Raw genomic sequence first — 16,970 nt, 5'->3', positions numbered from 1 at the left:
GGACAGAGAACTGCAGATGTACAATATTGTGCAGACATTGTGCACTTACAGTCCATTTCCAGGGAAACATGTTATTTTATATTTCCCTTGGTTTCATTAATCACATTTCATGACGTATCTCACTGTTTCAACCCATTCCCTTGGATTCATTCTTTTTTGGCCTGTTTGTAGTAGTTATTGATCTTTATTTCAAGAAATTCCATCTCAACTATAGATAATTAAGTTTTTTTTTGCCCCAGGAAAGAAAATTAAGATGGCCCTATACTGATTACTGAGACTACCTGTACCAGTTGGCATGTCTACCACATCAGAAAAATATTTAGCCTCCTTTTGGTCAGAAAAGGATTCATACTCTTCCTTGGTATTTAGAAATTAAACTCATTTCCTGAAAGTAAAAATATGTTTCTCATCTTGACCTACAATGGGAAACAGCTGCTCTTTCTCTGTTCTTGAAGTTCTCTAATCCCTTAACAGGCTTTGTTTTGGTTTTACAGGTGAATCCCTTAAACTATAGCAATGATGGCCCATCTGCTGGGAGAAACATACTGATATAAACAGTGAGGAATCCCCTGTTAGAGGGTTGAGAGCCTGAGGAACCTCAGTGTATGGGATGTATCCCCAGGCCTTTGTTTGGTGTTAGCTCTAAATAATGGCATTAAGGGTTTCTGAACAATTTTGGCTTGTAAGTGCTGCTGTGAGTGCCCTGTGAGCCACCGCACCCTGCAAGGGTCACGTGGTGTCACTGTGCTTCTCCTGTAGCTCCCTTGCCCATGGGCAACAGTCCTGCTGTCTGTCTGGGGACAGACCATGTATCTCTTTCTGTATGGTTGTCTGTGCTGGAGAGAAGTTAAAAAGGGAAACAGCTGGTGCCAAACTTTTGATCTTTGTCTGAAGAACTGGCTGTGCAGGAGCTCTGGCCTGGGAGGTGGGAACAAAAGACCTGCCAGGCACACTTTGTCCTGGCTGAGTCTGGGTGTCATACTAGGTAAGGTTTTTTGTCTTGGGGAACAGAGAAAAGGAGGTCTACTGACCTCTAAATAGAAGCAAACCCAAAGAATTCACTACACAGAGAATTAATGAGTTATCCAAGATGGTATGATCAGCAGATTGCTTAAAAAACCCCAAGCCCCACCCAAGTGCCTCTTCTCGTGACTGGTTCAGAATGCTAAATATAACCTGGCAGTATTTTTCTTAAGGATAAATGAAAAGCAGACAAAAGTGAGGTCTGTTTGTGCTATATGGCTTAGCCACACCTAAGGAAATGCAGCTTGTTTTCAACCTTTTTGTTTAGAGGATGTCTGTGAGGAGGCTCTGGCCACCATAGTGAGAGCAGCAAACCGGTGTGTAAGCACTGTCCTCATGTTGCTGTGAGTTGTATGGAAAGAGATGGCCCCAGGCACCACAGGAGGAGACAGGGTAGATTTTAGGCAGTGCTCAGCAATTTTCAGAATGCTGAAATCTCGAAAAGAGCTTTACTTCCAGGAAGGTCATGGAGTTTGGATTTGGGAGAAGAGGACTCTGATGATCCCATTTTTATTTCTAGAAACCAGTAACATATATTTTATATATTCTCAAGGAGTAAGTGGTTTGCAAAAGTACACTGGAAGCTGGTGACAGAACTGAAAAATTAATACAGCTCTGGGAAAACGGAAACAAGTTCCTTAGTCTAAAAGTAATTTCTACAAAGAAAATAAAATGTCACTATCATTCATGCTCTTGTGGACCCTGTGATTTTGCCTTCTCTAAAATGCTTGCTCTTTCCTGTGATCTTTTTCCCTGTGATCTTTTCCATTCCCACTCTCTCTCTTTCTACAATATTCAGGTGCTGTTTTTCTTATGTGATGATGCTTATACAACTGATGCTTAACACAACCAATTAGAAGCTGTCTCTGAGCAAGCAATACAGGCAGAAGACTGGAGCTATGACAATTTGCCAACCTACTCCCCACATATACAGTATGAGGTTAGTTGTATACAGTACAATTTACTAGTGTTAAATAACCTCTAAATGCCTAGTCCAAGCCTGCATAAAGAAATAAATGAAATATCCATTAAAAGATCTGTCAATATATAGTGCAATTCCTACTCCTTTCAAATATGTTGATTCCAATTTTTTCATTTAATTCCTGTTTTCTTTCTATGTGTTCATACGGAAAGCACCTACCTTTCTACTGCAAATAACTCAAGAATCAGTAGAAACTCAGGTTTCTACTGATTCTACTCCCCTAGTATAAACAGGCCACTTTGGCTTCTTGCTCTACTTTTACACTGCAGCCCTTTACCAAGTGATTACTATTGCTGAGCCATCATTGTCACACACCTGAGCCCTACCAAGGAGGCTCAGGGAAAGGAAAGAGGTGTAGCTTGCCCTGATTTGCCTTATGTTCCTTATAGCTCTTCTCTAGCATACCCTTCTTTGCTGTCTTCATGTGCATGCCCCTACCCTCCAAGGCTTTGCAGTGCTCTCCCCTCAACATGACCTAGGCCTGTGTCCTTCGCTGGTGCCTCTGTTGTCTCCAGCTCCTGCTCCAGTGCCCTGGTTTGCCCTCCGTCGCAGAGCCAGGGCTGCTCCTGATAACAGTAGTAAAAGAGATGCACAGGCTGAACATGTGTTGTACCAGTGCCATGTGAAGTCACTTTCTCAGCTACCAGCCGTGCAGGTCTCATCCGTTTCCGAGCTGCACTTCTGCAGATAGCTCAGCCACCAATGCCTCACTGAAGCAGAGTAAATTAAATCTCTTACAAAAGATTTAACAAGGGCCTAACTGACTGATCACTGAACACCACACCTGGAATAATTTAAATTTTCGCATTTCTAGACATGTGTTTTATTTTTCCTTTAAAAAAAAAACAAACTAGGAAGTGGCTAGGTTAATGCATACGACCTTAGTCTAAAGGATAAACAGCCAAGCCAATAAATATAGTGTGCAGGCTCCTGCCTATTCCTGTCTATACAGGCAATCATCTATAGCACCTGTATCCTCTCTTGTAGAGGTTTTATGACCAACACATTAAAATGCAGAGAAACAGAAATGCTGGTTGAGTACAATATATTCAAGTTAATTTTCCCATAGGAACTGAAGCATTTACTTGCTGATTGTCTGTACAATCACATTTTTCTTTTTAAATGTGGAATTGAAATATTGCATTTGTCTAACTGTTTAAATTTTAATTATCATAAAACTTAGTCTGAATACAAGGGACTTTCTGTGCTTCAAGTACTGAGGAGGAGGGAAGGTGCAAGGAAAGCTGTTTCAGTATACCTGACCAGATCAGCTACTCTCATTCTCTGTTTGCTAAAAGTCTCCAAGAGGATGCTGTAGCAGTGGTGCCAAGAGGAGTTGAGGCTCATGCAATAGGCTGGTACCCTTTACACTGCAGTGACTATGGACCCAGCCACCTACAGGGATCTTCTGAACAGAGCAAAGAGTCAGAGCAAGTGTCTAGTCTGGCCCCACAGCTATTGATTTCTCTTTACTGCCTTTTAATCAATAAAAAGGAACTTAAAATTCCAGCTGTTAGCCACTTCAGTGTCTGTGTAAGTAGCAGAAAAATTAGAACCATTTGCATTTCCATCACTGTTTCAAGCAAATACACCCTATCAAGAGAGGACAAGGAAACACAAGGATATAGCTCCGGTTTATTTTACTTGAAGTGATCAGACCTGGAATGGTGAGAAGGAAATCCAAACCCCATTCCTACCCCCACACCCTCCAAGACACAAATATTTTCCTTTTGCATGATTCTCCTAGAACAACATAGCTCCCAGTGGACTCTGTGCTATGGCTTGGTATGCCTAAAAGGCACACAAGGAAAAATGTGGATTTTGCACTTAAAAATCAAAGTGCATCTTCTGACAGGCACTATTCTAGCTGTGAGATACGAAATGAATTCTGTGTGTTCATTACTTCATAATAGAGTGCAAATATGCTCTTTGATATTTTTCATCCATAGTTCAAAAATGACAGTGGTGCTATATTGTTCAACTGCAGTGCTTATCACTCAGATCTGTTATTGTTACAGCCATGAGTATCTCCTGTATGTATATTGATGTATATTTAACCCCACTAAAGCAAGATGGCAGAACCAGTCCCTCTTTATATCCAGAAAAGATTGCCAACTGTGGTATTTGCTCTAATTGGCTTCTGGGGATGTGCCTCAATAATCTCCAATTGCAGGTTACATACAGTATCTGTATTATTTTAGTGAAACATAAAGAAACTGATAGGAAATGTCATTCTGTAGTTTAGAGGAATTCTGCTGAGTTTAACAGAGGATGATTGAATCTGATAAAAGCAGAATTTTGAACACTCCAGTGACCCAAAAGTAAGGAAAACAGGGAGCTGCACAGCATGGTCTTTTAACAAAGTACATTTTTACATCTCTTGTGTGAATCGCCTCTGACAGCATGGCCATGGAGGGAGAGAGGCAGCAGGAGGCAGCAGAGTTGGGCAATGGAAAGGGAGCTGTGGTTAAGGCAGTGGCTTTGGAGACCATCTGACTGGATTTCTTTTCTGTCCCTGCCTAAGAAAGTCCTTTAGGAGATGTCTGTGGCACAGTGCCAGTCTGCATTTAGTTTGGCTACTAGGAGCAGCTGCTTCTGCTGCACTCACCAGGAGCACAGGTGGAGGGTTTCTCCCACTGGCTGTGCATTGCCTGTCTGTGAATGGCAGGAATAATGTTTCTTTCCCCTGACCCTGCTTAGTGCATGCCATCCCTGTCTCAGTGTGTTGATAAGAACAGGGGGCCAAGCCTGCAGGTCCTGGTCTTCCTTGGCTCCTCTTGGCCGTAACTGCTTTTGCTCCAGAAACAACTGGTGTTGGAATCACCAGGATTCAGTTCCCAGAGCCCAGTGGATTTTGTTTTGCTGCTGGAAGTTGACTTCTGCTCTCCTATGGAGTCAGTGTGTAGCTGATCTACCAATTAATTTCATGCCTGATTGCAAAGTTTCTTGTAACTTTTACAATCCCTTTAATCACCGTGACCAGATCCTTGTTTATGCTGTAACCCTGTAAGAGGAAACAGCTTCCAGCCACAGCTTTCTTGCTATCTAGTCAGAAGGGATAGAGACAAAGACTTGTCTTGAATAATATATAAAATCCAATTTAATATTAATTCTGTTGTAATATTCAATTCCAGAAGCATATATGGAAGCAAATATTATCCATTAGATTCTTTTTAATTATTTGAACTATTTTTATTAAACATATTAGAACTATGAAGTATTAAGTTTTAAATTTAATACATCTATTCTTAAAAAATTAATGTTACTGTATTATTAAAGTTATATTCACATATTCAAAACTAAATCATTTTCACCTACTGCCCCTACAAATTTCTTTAGCAGAATTTAGGAAACTAGGGGGAAAAGAGTTAAATACTTTTGTATCAATTAGATCAGCTACCCCAATTAGAAGCATCTAATCAAGTGAGGGAAAAGGTCTTTTCAGATTTAGTTATCTTTTTCACCTTGTCTTGAACTGATGCAACAGCTGAACGTGGTTGCTCTGAATACTGGGGAAACTTTAAAAAAAAGGAGATGTCTAAACATGCCCAATGCAAATATTGTCAATGGAATGCAAATGCTAGTAAAAAAAAATAGTAGTTGGGCTTTTTTTCCCTTTTCTTTCTACTTTTGAACATGTAGTGAGAGGAAAACGTCTTCAGATGTAGGAAAATCTATGCAAGAAAAAAACACACACCATATTTTCCCTTTAACATTTTGGAAGATTAATTTACAACTATGGTTTCAGTTAAAGGTGTAAGAAAGGACTTTTCATCTTTTCAAGCTGTGAAGTCCTGTCCTCAGTGTTGGTGCTTATGACTTTTTTATTTCTCCAAGTACTGAATGGGATTTGCAGAAAGGAAACTGAGACAGATAGGAGGAAGCAAGAAGGAACATGACTCTGGGGTTTACTGTTCAAAGCACTCACCTACAAAGAGGAAAGAGAGGAGAAAACTGTTGTTTACTGGCCTCTCTTTCAGAGAATACCTATGCCTTCTACCACAAATATCACTAGATTAAAACTAGGGGTTAACCACATAGCATGGTTATTTGGTTCTTATTTTGTTTTGATGCAGTGGGTTTCTTTCATTGTTTGCTGCATCACAAGGACATTCATGTAACAATATTCAGATTGCAAACTATTTAGTTGTTTCACAGTGCCTTTACAAACTGCTTTGTACATGCTTCAGTCAGCGTTACCTTTCTTTCCTACTCTAGATATATTTTGATCAGATGCTTCTTCTGTTCAATATTAGTGTTAAGCCAGAGTAATTTGTCTTTGGGTTTTGGGGTTGGTAGTTTTGGGGGGGATTTTTGGGGTTTTGTTTTGTTTTGTTTTGTTTTTTTTAACTTCCTTTCTTTCGTTTTTGTTCAAAAAACAAGACCATTTGCATTTTACACTAGCCCTGTGGTAGGCTGTCTGCTTCTGTGAGAACTGTGCTCGAGTCCTGGATCTGCTCAGGCTGAGGGATAGTAGAGGAAACATTTGCTAGAGAGTGTTGCAGGGTTTAGAGCCTGACATGTTGTGCTCCAAAAGGGCACAAAGGGCAGGTCTGTGTGAAGACATGCAGGGGTACTGCCTTACTAAAACTAACAATATGAAAACGGCTTCCCGAAAGCTTGAGCCACCCATCCATGTTTCATCAGCTGGGCAGCGTGTGACCCCGGGGTGCAGCACGGTCCCGCAGCCCTGCAGGTGCAGCTGCTTTGCACAGGGAGCAGAGCACCCCAGCCAGGCCTGGCAGCCAGAGACACAGGGTGCCCGACCTTCGGCTGCCTTTCCCTGCTATCCATTCACAGCCCTTGGCCATTCACACAAGCACCAATTAGGCTATGGCCAATAAGAGCATTAATTGGTGGTCACATTCCTTAGAGTCTGACAATATTGATGTTTACCCTGTTTTCAGGTCTTCAGTCTTTTATGTTATTTATTATTTCTTCCATGTTGATGATACACAGGAAAAAATAAGAATGACTCTACTTTCTAGTTTGAATTTTGGGCCATTCTTTTTTATTTAGAAGCTTTCTTTCATTACATTAAAATCTTTAGTTTGGAAAACATTTAGTTCAGTTTTCCATTGTGTGGTATTTCCCCATTAAGATATTGCTCAGCTGAGGTAACATGGTTTAATAACTTCTCTAGCAGGATCAAACAGGCAAGCCCCAGATTTACTGATGATGATTAAGGGTGGGAGTCATGCTGTGAAAGAGTGACTAAGTGCTGTTATTGAGATCAGACAATTTTCCTGGAAGATGGATTTGATAACTCTATAACAAGCATATTTCAGTGAAATGACCCAATTTTAGAAGATTAGTGTATTTTCCTAAATTCAGTAAGCCTTTATAAAAATGTCACATCTAGAAATCTGTAGGAGTTCTCTGAAAGGAATTCTAAAAAAGGGAAACTGTAATATCTACCTGGCAGTCTTAGGGAACTGTGGGACAGGAGGGCATCCTATAGGAGCACTGTCATTTTATGCTCTGGGTCCGTGAAGGTGTCTAAGATTAGTTGATACTAAAGGCAGTAGGAAATCACAGTGAAAAAAAGGATCCTGAGAGTTCAGCACTTGACAGCATTCTTCTCAGAAAAGCGAATGCCTAACAAAGCCTCAAGTTGGTCTTACTCTTGTAAGTAATTAATATGGCCATTATAATAATGGTTTTTATGAGCTGGGAGAACTATCTCACTTGAACAAATTAATTACACAATACTTTGCAATTCTTATGCTGATACAGATTAATAGTTAGGCATAACAAGGATACAGGTTATAACAAGAATATAAATGAGAGTTGCAATACAGCTGAACAGTGGATAGCCATAGGCCTTATGAATGTGGAAGAAAACAGAAGTCTTTTTAATAGCTATGAGGTATCTTACATAGTTTTAAATATTTGTAGTTTCAGGCATAAAAATGCTTTGCCTGAAACAAGTAGTTTGGAATTCCCTCTTTTGCAGTTAATCAAGTGGAGGCTCAGTTTTAGTCTTGTGTCCTGAGAGGATTTGGCTCCTCCTTTATCCCTTCCCTCCCACTCTGGGATCCTTTCCACATTTGTAATGGGACTTTTATCAACAAATCAGGTTCCTATTCAATATTACAAACTCATGAAGGGCTAGCTGCTGGCCCAAATCTTGAGTCCAGTAGGTAAGGTGCTTCCACTGACTCTGCATTTATTCTTGGAGGAAGGAAGGAGCAGTTGTTCAGGGGGTAAAAGATCCTAGGCTTTTTCTTAGGAAGGAGGAGGGAAGGCTTCATGCCCATCCATGGCCCTGCAGAACCCTGAGCTGCTGCTGCTGTTGTGTCTGCATCAGTCGGGAGGGAAAGACGTGCACAGTGACACAATTACACCTGGTCTGTGGCTGTCACTCTCAGGAAACAGTCAGGAAATTCCCTCAGTCCCAATTGGCTCCTGAGTAGAGTTCTCTCTTGTGGCTGCTGAGTGAAGACCACCCAAACACACTGCTAGTGAGTGTCCTTACTTTTCTATCTTTTAAATCAAACAAACAACAACAATGAAACAAACAACCAAACAAAAACGAACAGAAAGTCACCAAACAAAAAATCCCACCCCTAAATAAATAAAAGATGCATCCTCAGGTTGTTTCAACAGCATTTTCATCTTTTTTTCTGGCTAATAAAGTCATCACCTAATTCATTATTCCAGCAATGGGACAAATTCTGTGCTGGTTTGGGTGCAGCCCTGTTAGGAGTAGCTCCTACTTAACGCAATCCTACTGGTCTTTAAAAATAGATTCAAAAGTTGAAAGGAAAAAACTTGTTTATTGCCTTGTCCTCAGGTCAACAGAGCCACTGAAAATTCATCATGGAACCTAATAAACAAAGAATATCATGTTTGCCCTCCAAGCTAACACAGGTGAATTAATGCTTTCCATCCTTTTCAATCCACCCCCCCAATTTTTTTCCAAATAATATAATTTTTATTATATTTTTCACAATGTTTCATTTATCTAAGAATGTTCTTTCCAGTGTTATTTGTATTATTCTCACTCTAGACTGTCATGTATTTGAAGATTCCTTCTGTAGCAAGACAGTTTTTTTCAGTCTGACATTTGAAAATGTTGTGCTAAAAAGTTGTGAGATCTGAACTTTTTCATTCTGCTCCTAAGAACTGCATCCGATTCCAGAGATGTCTGTGGTTCTTAGGCACTGAAATTTCATCATTCTAGGTTCTGCCTACTACTCCGCATTTTCAAGTGGCAAAATAACTCCCTGTATGAAACACAATACTCAGTGTAATCTGAATTTCTTCTAATCAGACTTTAAGGAAATCCTTTTACAGCCACTTCAGTTTTTCCTGTGATTTGCTACATTATGTTGCTGCATATGTGGTTGACTCATCAGTCCTTCTGATCTTAATCCTGCTCTTAAATATGTGCTTTTGTATCTGTGTGCTGGGTTTGGCTGGGATAGAGTTAAATTTTCCTCCTAGAGGATGAGCGGCTGTGTGGTGCTTAGCTGCCTTCTGGGGTTAAACCACCACACTCAGAAATATTTTTACAACTCTAAATATGTCTGGAAAATGCAGAAGACAGTCGCTCTGGAAAAATAATTTTAGGAGATCCAGGAAATTTTTTAAGAACCTAGACAGCTGCCTTTGCATTTTATTTTTCTGAAATTCTTAGTCTTTGGATTGGGAATTTTATGCTGTGTTCAGAATATCTTTGGGTAAAACACTGTGTGTAATGGTGACAGAATCATTGCCAGATTTAAAAATAACCTCAGCAGCAACAGCAAAATGCTGTCCCTTGCAATTTGTCTCCCTGCACCAACATTCCTTCTATATTTTCAGTTATCATCATTCACAATTAAATAGCTATAAATTGAATTTTATGAGAACTTAAAGTGCTTCTGAATGCACCAAAACCCATGTGTTGTATATCACATACACAGCTTGCTGAACTAAGGAGAGAAATTATCCAGAAGTAAGTTATGTGGAAGCTTTCCACAGTCTCCTTATGTGACCTTGTACAAGGCCACGAATGTTTGAGGTCAGAGGGAACATAAATACTCATTTCTACATGACTCATTCTGAATACTCTGCTAGACAAATTTTAAAATAATTTTAGCTAACCAGCACTGAAAACATTTTGGACATTGATCATTAATGTTCTACATGTTGGTTTGGCAAAACAGCCTTTCCCAGCTTTCTGTACTAGAAAAGAAAATAAAAGCTTTGCTCAGACTGCCCCCTGCAGAACACACAGCAGTGGGGTTTAATACTTCGGTTATTGTCAGGGGTAAGAGAATCCAGAGGCAACATCACAGCACTGAGCTTGTCCACAGCTTACAGAAATAAAGCAAAGATAGACTAATAGTTATTTTTCAAAGTATTTCAGGACCCTCTTGATGCAGGTGTGGATATTCATTTCAGCAAATGTCCCTAATATGCTGCTGTACTGCTTCTAGAGTAAGAACAGTGTGTGGAAGCACAGGCCCTGCTAGATACACTACAGTGATTCCATATGCTCCTTGTAATTCCCTTTTTCTTGCTCACAGTCAGTGCCCCAGACAGGGATTTACCAGCCCACCCATGGCTTTGTTCTCAGCTGCCATCAAGAGTTTCACTGAAAGTTCACCAGGACTCTGACCCTGACAGGACCTAAATACATATTCAGTAAATGACAAATACTTGGAAAAACTAAAATGTAATGTCCTATGAATCATGTCTTAGGTTTTCCTATTAAAAGCTTAAAAAAAGAAATATGCTCTCAATTACTTACACATCAAGAGCATTTGTTCAATTTTCACTTTCCCTAACAGGTCTGTGTATAGCAGCAGAAGGTTTCTCAAGAAACTTCATGTAACCAAAAAGGAAGGGTTTAAATCACCCTTGAACAAATATGTTTTCAGGAACAAGAGACAAGAACATTCAGACACTTCCAGACACTGGTCAGATTTAGGGTAAAATGCAAATCTGGGTTTGGGATGGAAAGAAAAAGACATACAACAAGCATTACAAGTTCTGATTCCTGATTAAGGCTTTTTCTTCCGAACAGGGATTTATGTTTTACGTATTTATTCAAATATCAACTCTGGTAGAGCCGTTAAGACTTGGATGTTGGCTCCAAAATCTTTTCCTATCAGATACTCAGTCCTCAGACTGTATCAAGGCAAAAGTTTTCCATTTGATAGTGCCAATTGAAGAAAACATACAAAGGCAGGACACTTTCCTGGTGGATACACATCAGCTAGGAAACACTGTTGTCTATAAATGAATTATTTCATTCATTTCAAAATGAATTTAATGGCCCCAAGTAATAATAAAAAATTGTAACTTTTTTTTTAAGAAAATGTCAAAAACATAAACATGTTTTCTCCACCACACAGTGCTTTTCTCAGAGACTCCCTGATCCTGTGGGATTCTAAGTCCCACCATGTGAAAAGGAGTAGGAAGTTTCTCGGATGTTGCTGCCTTCCTATTTTCTTTGGCTATTGAGATATACAGTTTTAAAGGCATGCCAGACACTGTGTTTACAGGAGATACTTGCCCAAAAAGGATCAGAGAAAACATTTAATATTTTCATTATAGATTTGACACCCTTGAATACTTCAAGGAACTGGATTTTTCAGCTAGGTTCTTTATGTATTGGGGAAGTTGGAGGCTGTTTCTTTCCCACCAAAAATTAAATACTCCTTGGTTAAATGTCAGATCCCACAGTAAGATGACCTTTTTCCAGAGAGACCCTAAATCAAATACTGACTTACTCCTTTTCTGCTTTGTGAGATTACTGTCCTCTGTTTGGATCAAGAAAGAAACACTATAGAAGTACAAGTGCTTGTTCTTGCTTCAGGATCATGCTTAGCACCACTTACTGAAGCAGCCTCACAGCTTCTCCAACCAAGTAAATTCAGTTATCATACTGAGGAAAAATTCTGCAATCAATATCCACTGACTTTAATCTTCCATTGGAAGATCCTGCAAGGCTTTTTACCCCACAGAAACTCACACCAAGTAAAATCCCACTGTCTTATTTGTTGATGATCACAGTCATTTCCAGAGTTTTAGAACAAAGCTGACTGTCATTAGGAAATTGGGTCAAACTGCAGAAAAGCCTCTTTGGATGTTTGCAGCACTCTTTTTTAGTCCTGGATAAGGACTAATTTCTGGGCAGGGCTCAGTACCTTCAGTGCCCTTTCAAAGAAGTTGTAGCTGAGGGTATTTTGCAACTGAAATAAAGATATCAGTGACTGACATGATTTCTTTCCTACTTGCACTTTGCTTATGAGAATGGGTCACCCTAATGTTTATGGTGATACTATTTCAAGTGAGGTTTTGAACTACATTTATAGTCACATATATTTTTTAGCCTAAATATTAAAACTACAGCTTGCTCAGAAATCTGGTTTATCATGTGATTTTCTTGGGATATAATCTAACAAAACTCAAAAAATTTTAAAGACAAAGTCTGGCTGCCTAATTTTTATTTTCTTTGAAATGTTATTTAATTTTCTGATGTTCACTCTTTATTTTCACAGATTTTTCATAATATATTTCTAGGGATGGGCCCATTACTCCACCTGTGTTCTTTAGTGGCAGGGAAAAGATTTTTTTTAGAATCAGTACCATAAGTATGTAATAAAAAGAAGAAAGGTTGAATTTTTACATAATGCATAAAGGTATTGTTCTTCCAATAAATGAAAGATATTACATCAGTGAAATGGAGTCAAATAGAATTCTTATCTTGTACCTCTACCTAAATTTGCTACAGGTTTCTTAGCTGTGTTCCTGCACTGTGTCCCTTTTGTAAAGGTTCTGTTTTAGCAGTTTTACTGCAGGAAGGACAGATTTTGCAGAAGTGGATTCTTTCCACTTTCAGTTTGAAAGTGATTCTTGGAAATCTCAGAGGCCTCCATTGCTTTAGACACTGTTTATACAAAAGTCTGAATTCTTGTTTTTCTTTGAGGTGAGAACTGTAACTATAATGTGACAACATAAAAGTAATGCAATTTTTTTTAGTGCTTGCAAACATTTTTTTCCCTTATTTCCTATGAGAAACTTGCCAAAGTAATTTTTGAAACAAGTTAAAATTTGTTGGCTACATTTTGTGGTGTCCCTGTGTAATTTCTCTTTCATTATTAAAAAAGTATGCATATCTTTCAGCTGGACATTAGAAAATTATTCTGATAAAATTGAAAATTTGCTTATAGTTTTTGGGATGGTAAGAGATGCTGCAGAAAAGATCCTAAACAACTCAGCTCATAACATCAATCCTTTACTATCATGAAGAGTCTTAAGAGATGTTTAAGTAATTGGGGTAATTAACACATTTCTCAGGATAATTCTTTATTGTGACATCTTATGGTCCAAGTTATATCCAAAATCTATTGTTGAAGAAGGACTACAGAGAGGTTTCCTTCATTCTTCATTATCAAGGATATATTTTTTTGTATGTTTAATTATTTAGAGATTGAAACACCCAAGTCGTAGACCTAGGTATTTTAGATCGCTTCCTATATCTCTGTAATAAGAAATGACATTACAAAGGAATGAAATACGTACCGAGTTGAAAATATATTAAATGCAAATGGAATTATTTTTCTTTCTGACTGGGGCTATTTTCTGTTGACAGCAACATGACCTTTGCTTCATATGTTTATTTGCCTCATTCCCCTTCTCTCAATAGTCAAAGATTTCAACACACAAGCAATATGATTTTCTGTAATTTAATTTGCAATAGTATATAAATAGATTTATGTTTAACGTGTAAATCTGACTTACAATATTGGCAGCAAAAATTAAGGAGCTGACTGATGGAGAGAAAGAAACAACTTCTTCCTTTCCTTGTTTTGTCCTAGTTCCTTACTTCCTCTGCCAACAATCACAGTTCTTTCTTCAAAGGGAATGCACAGTTAGCCAAAGCCTGACTTTTCAATTTCATTTTTGCATTGAGCATATTCAGCAGTGCCTTGTTTGCTAGACTGCAATGACGCGTGCCAGTATGGCTCCTTAAATTACATCTCCACTAGTCTAAGTAAAAGAGAAAACCGTAAACAAAAAGTCCTTTTCCTGATATTTTAAAACACAAATACCAAAATATTTACCTTCCCTTTTGCAAAGCCCAAGGGCAGCATGGCCCAAATGTACAGGAACCATGGCACAGATGCAGGTGAACCTACTCATATATGCCTGGGAAGTGTCAGACTTCTGGCCCTGAGCTCTGCTTTGGAATACAGAGTGGATCTAACTTTTGGTGAGCTGCCAAACAGCCAAATGACCAGGAATTCCCAGCTAATAGGATGATGCAGTCCATTGAAATACAGCAGGACTGAGATGTTCAAATTGCAATCAAAGGTTGCCTTTCCCATTTTCTTCGTCCCCTTAGAGATGGGTTCCCACAGACATGGGCTTGGTCCTCATGGACACCTCCCACAGGCACAAAGCACCAAAGGGTTTTTGGAATTGGGGCAATGGAATGTTTTCTCTAGGGCAGTGTGCTACATCACAGCCCTTTGTATTGCATAACTTTTGCTGTTGATTACAATCAGATTTTTCCCTATTCCCAGAGCTGTTGGGCTCTTAAGTCCGGACATCACCTTTGACTCTGTATTGCCAACTAAATTAGGACAATAAGAAAGGTGAGGAGTGCCTGTAGTATTTGCAAATGTGAGTAAGTTATTGTAATGATATTGTTCTCCCTGCGTGTGGCTTTTATTTGTCAGGTTTTATTAATTTCTGCTTTTTGAGTATCTGAATGCAGGCAATATTCAGCATTACAGATTCATAAGCCAGCCAAATAATCATTGGTTAAAATATGTGCACAAAATTCCTCCTCAGTCCAAATAATTTTTCTCTCCAAACATTTTTTCCTTTCATAAATACAGTAAATATTTTATCCTGCTGCTTTTGGTCACAAGCAGTCTAAGAAGAAAACAACTAAATTGTGAGTTATGTTAGCTAAGAAATGTCTTCCTTTTCTGTTTTTCATACCAACACAAACCTGTGACTGCCAATTTGGATCATAAAGGGAATGGAAGTTGGAACTTGACGGGAAGTATGGAATGGCACATCCTAAAAATAGAAGTGCAACAGGTATGCCTGTCAGCTGGTCACAGTCTCACCCTGTCCTTACTTGAATGAAATTATCTGGAAACGTTACTTTTCAAGAGATATTTAGAGAAAGACTAAGCAGAGAAGGAAAAAACCCAGTAGGAATGTATGGGATGAGCTGGAGGAAGTAAATGAAAATGCTGATTTATACATTTTCTAGTTCTGAGTCTGTTTGCACCCAAAAGTGGACAACTTGCCAGGAAAATATGATTGCTAGCTCTAATCATTCAAATATTTGTGAGGAATGCTGATTATATAACAACCCTAAGAGTCTGAAAGAGCACATTTCTTTGAACTGTGCAGTTGAGATGGGCTGGTTAAGCAATAGTAGTAATTAATATAATTTGCTTTAAAAAAAAGGACATTCACCCACCAGTCTATTTTACATTAGCAGAGGAAAAATTGCAATATCTTACAATCACAGGACACTAAATAAACAGTAAACAACTGTATTCCAGTTTTTACAAGCTGGAAAGTCAAAGCAAAAAAATGTGAAGCTGGCCACACTTTGAAGGCGGTTCCAGGAAAAAAAAATCAAGATCACTGTGTTATTTTTGTCTTGTGGTAATGCTCAGAAGTTCTTTTTCTGAGGCAGTATCCCCATGAAGAAATATGCATAACTTCATATGATGCACAGAATAAGTAAATAGTTCTAAGCCCACTTAAATAAACATTTTCAAAAATTTCAGTCTGAGGCCAGCTAATGGTAGGAAGCTATTTTTCTTTTCACTCTTTGTTTTATTCCAATCTAACAGGATACTATAGCTTCTGACATATGGTCCCTTAAATTAGGCACTCCAAACCTTGTTCGTTCATCTCAGTGTGTGGAGCCAAGTTGTCTATTAATAGCAAAAGCCTTGCCCTGGAAAAATGTGTATGCACCCGTCTCTGCATTGGGGAAATGAAGGATATGCTACAACAGGGAATAAAATTAATTTAGTATGTATTATGGAAAGAACCACTCTAATGTAATACTGCCAAACAAAGTGGAGAAGTCCTGTTAAATCTATATGTCTCAGAGGTTTGGTGCATTTAGCAACTTGATGTCTGTGTTGTCTGGCATACTGAGTTTCCAGAGTCATCTCCAAGTTGTAATGGACAACCTCTCCTCAGCCACCAAAGCCCAGAGAGGAATTAACTGAGACCACCAGCTAAGACATTATGTAATTGGCATGGATATGAGCATTGAATGACCTCAGGTGCTATGTTTAAATGAAAAGATTTAGTCAAAATCAAAAAGAGTTGTATGTAAAAACGGATTTGTTAGCAAGTCATTTTTTTCTCTTATAAAATAGAAATTTTAAAGGAATGCTACAATGAAAATGCTGGCACAAAACAGTGTTATTAGAAATATCCAAAAAAATTCCCACCTTCCCATGCAACATGCTTAGTTTAAGTTTAAAACAACCATTAAAAATAATTGTCTTATGGAAGTGAGTTATAGAACTTAGAGATTATTACTGTGTAAGAATTAATATATATGTATGTAATTACCAAGCTCTTATGAGGATTTCAAAAGCCATTTCTCTGCTTTTGAAAAATACAATTTTGTAGCATGCTTCTGTACATTGTAGCACTGCAGAGATCATTTGCCTAGCCCATCACTTTGGCTGTCAAATGTAACACCCTTTTTCTATCAGATATAAGCAGCTTGTCTTCACCTTCAAAGCCTGCACCTCATCCTACCTATCATCTCTCATGCAGGATCAAGAAATCACTTCTTTCACTGATTAGCCCATGATGCCAGCCTCCTTCATTGACTTCTTAGATTTTCAGTCACTCAGTGTGAAGCTTTATCCCATGCATTCCTTACATTTCGAAAGTGCTCCTTCAGACATCTGTAAAGCCACCTCCTTATCTTCCTTCTAATCCTGTCTGTGAGGTTCCCCTGCCATTA

General features: G+C 38.6%; 2 long non-coding RNA genes across 2 annotated transcripts in view; one reads left to right on the top strand and one right to left on the bottom strand.

The window, feature by feature from the left end:
- Window positions 1-16,970, bottom strand: part of LOC113459279 (uncharacterized) — a 161,509-nt gene that overhangs the window by 18,968 nt on the left and 125,571 nt on the right. The window lies entirely within an intron of this gene.
- The window catches only part of LOC113459278 (uncharacterized), a 106,454-nt gene that overhangs the window by 65,149 nt on the left and 24,335 nt on the right, over window positions 1-16,970 (top strand). Inside the window, exon 2 of the long non-coding RNA XR_012581391.1 lies at window positions 14,991-15,055. This is a non-coding gene — a long non-coding RNA (uncharacterized LOC113459278). The remainder of the gene's footprint in view (window positions 1-14,990; window positions 15,056-16,970) is intronic.

The sequence above is a fragment of the Zonotrichia albicollis genome, chromosome 8 (assembly GCF_047830755.1).
Source record: "Zonotrichia albicollis isolate bZonAlb1 chromosome 8, bZonAlb1.hap1, whole genome shotgun sequence".
NCBI lineage: Eukaryota > Metazoa > Chordata > Aves > Passeriformes > Passerellidae > Zonotrichia > Zonotrichia albicollis.
The sequence above is the reverse complement of the archived record's forward strand: the minus strand, read 5'-3'. Positions and strand labels throughout refer to the sequence as shown.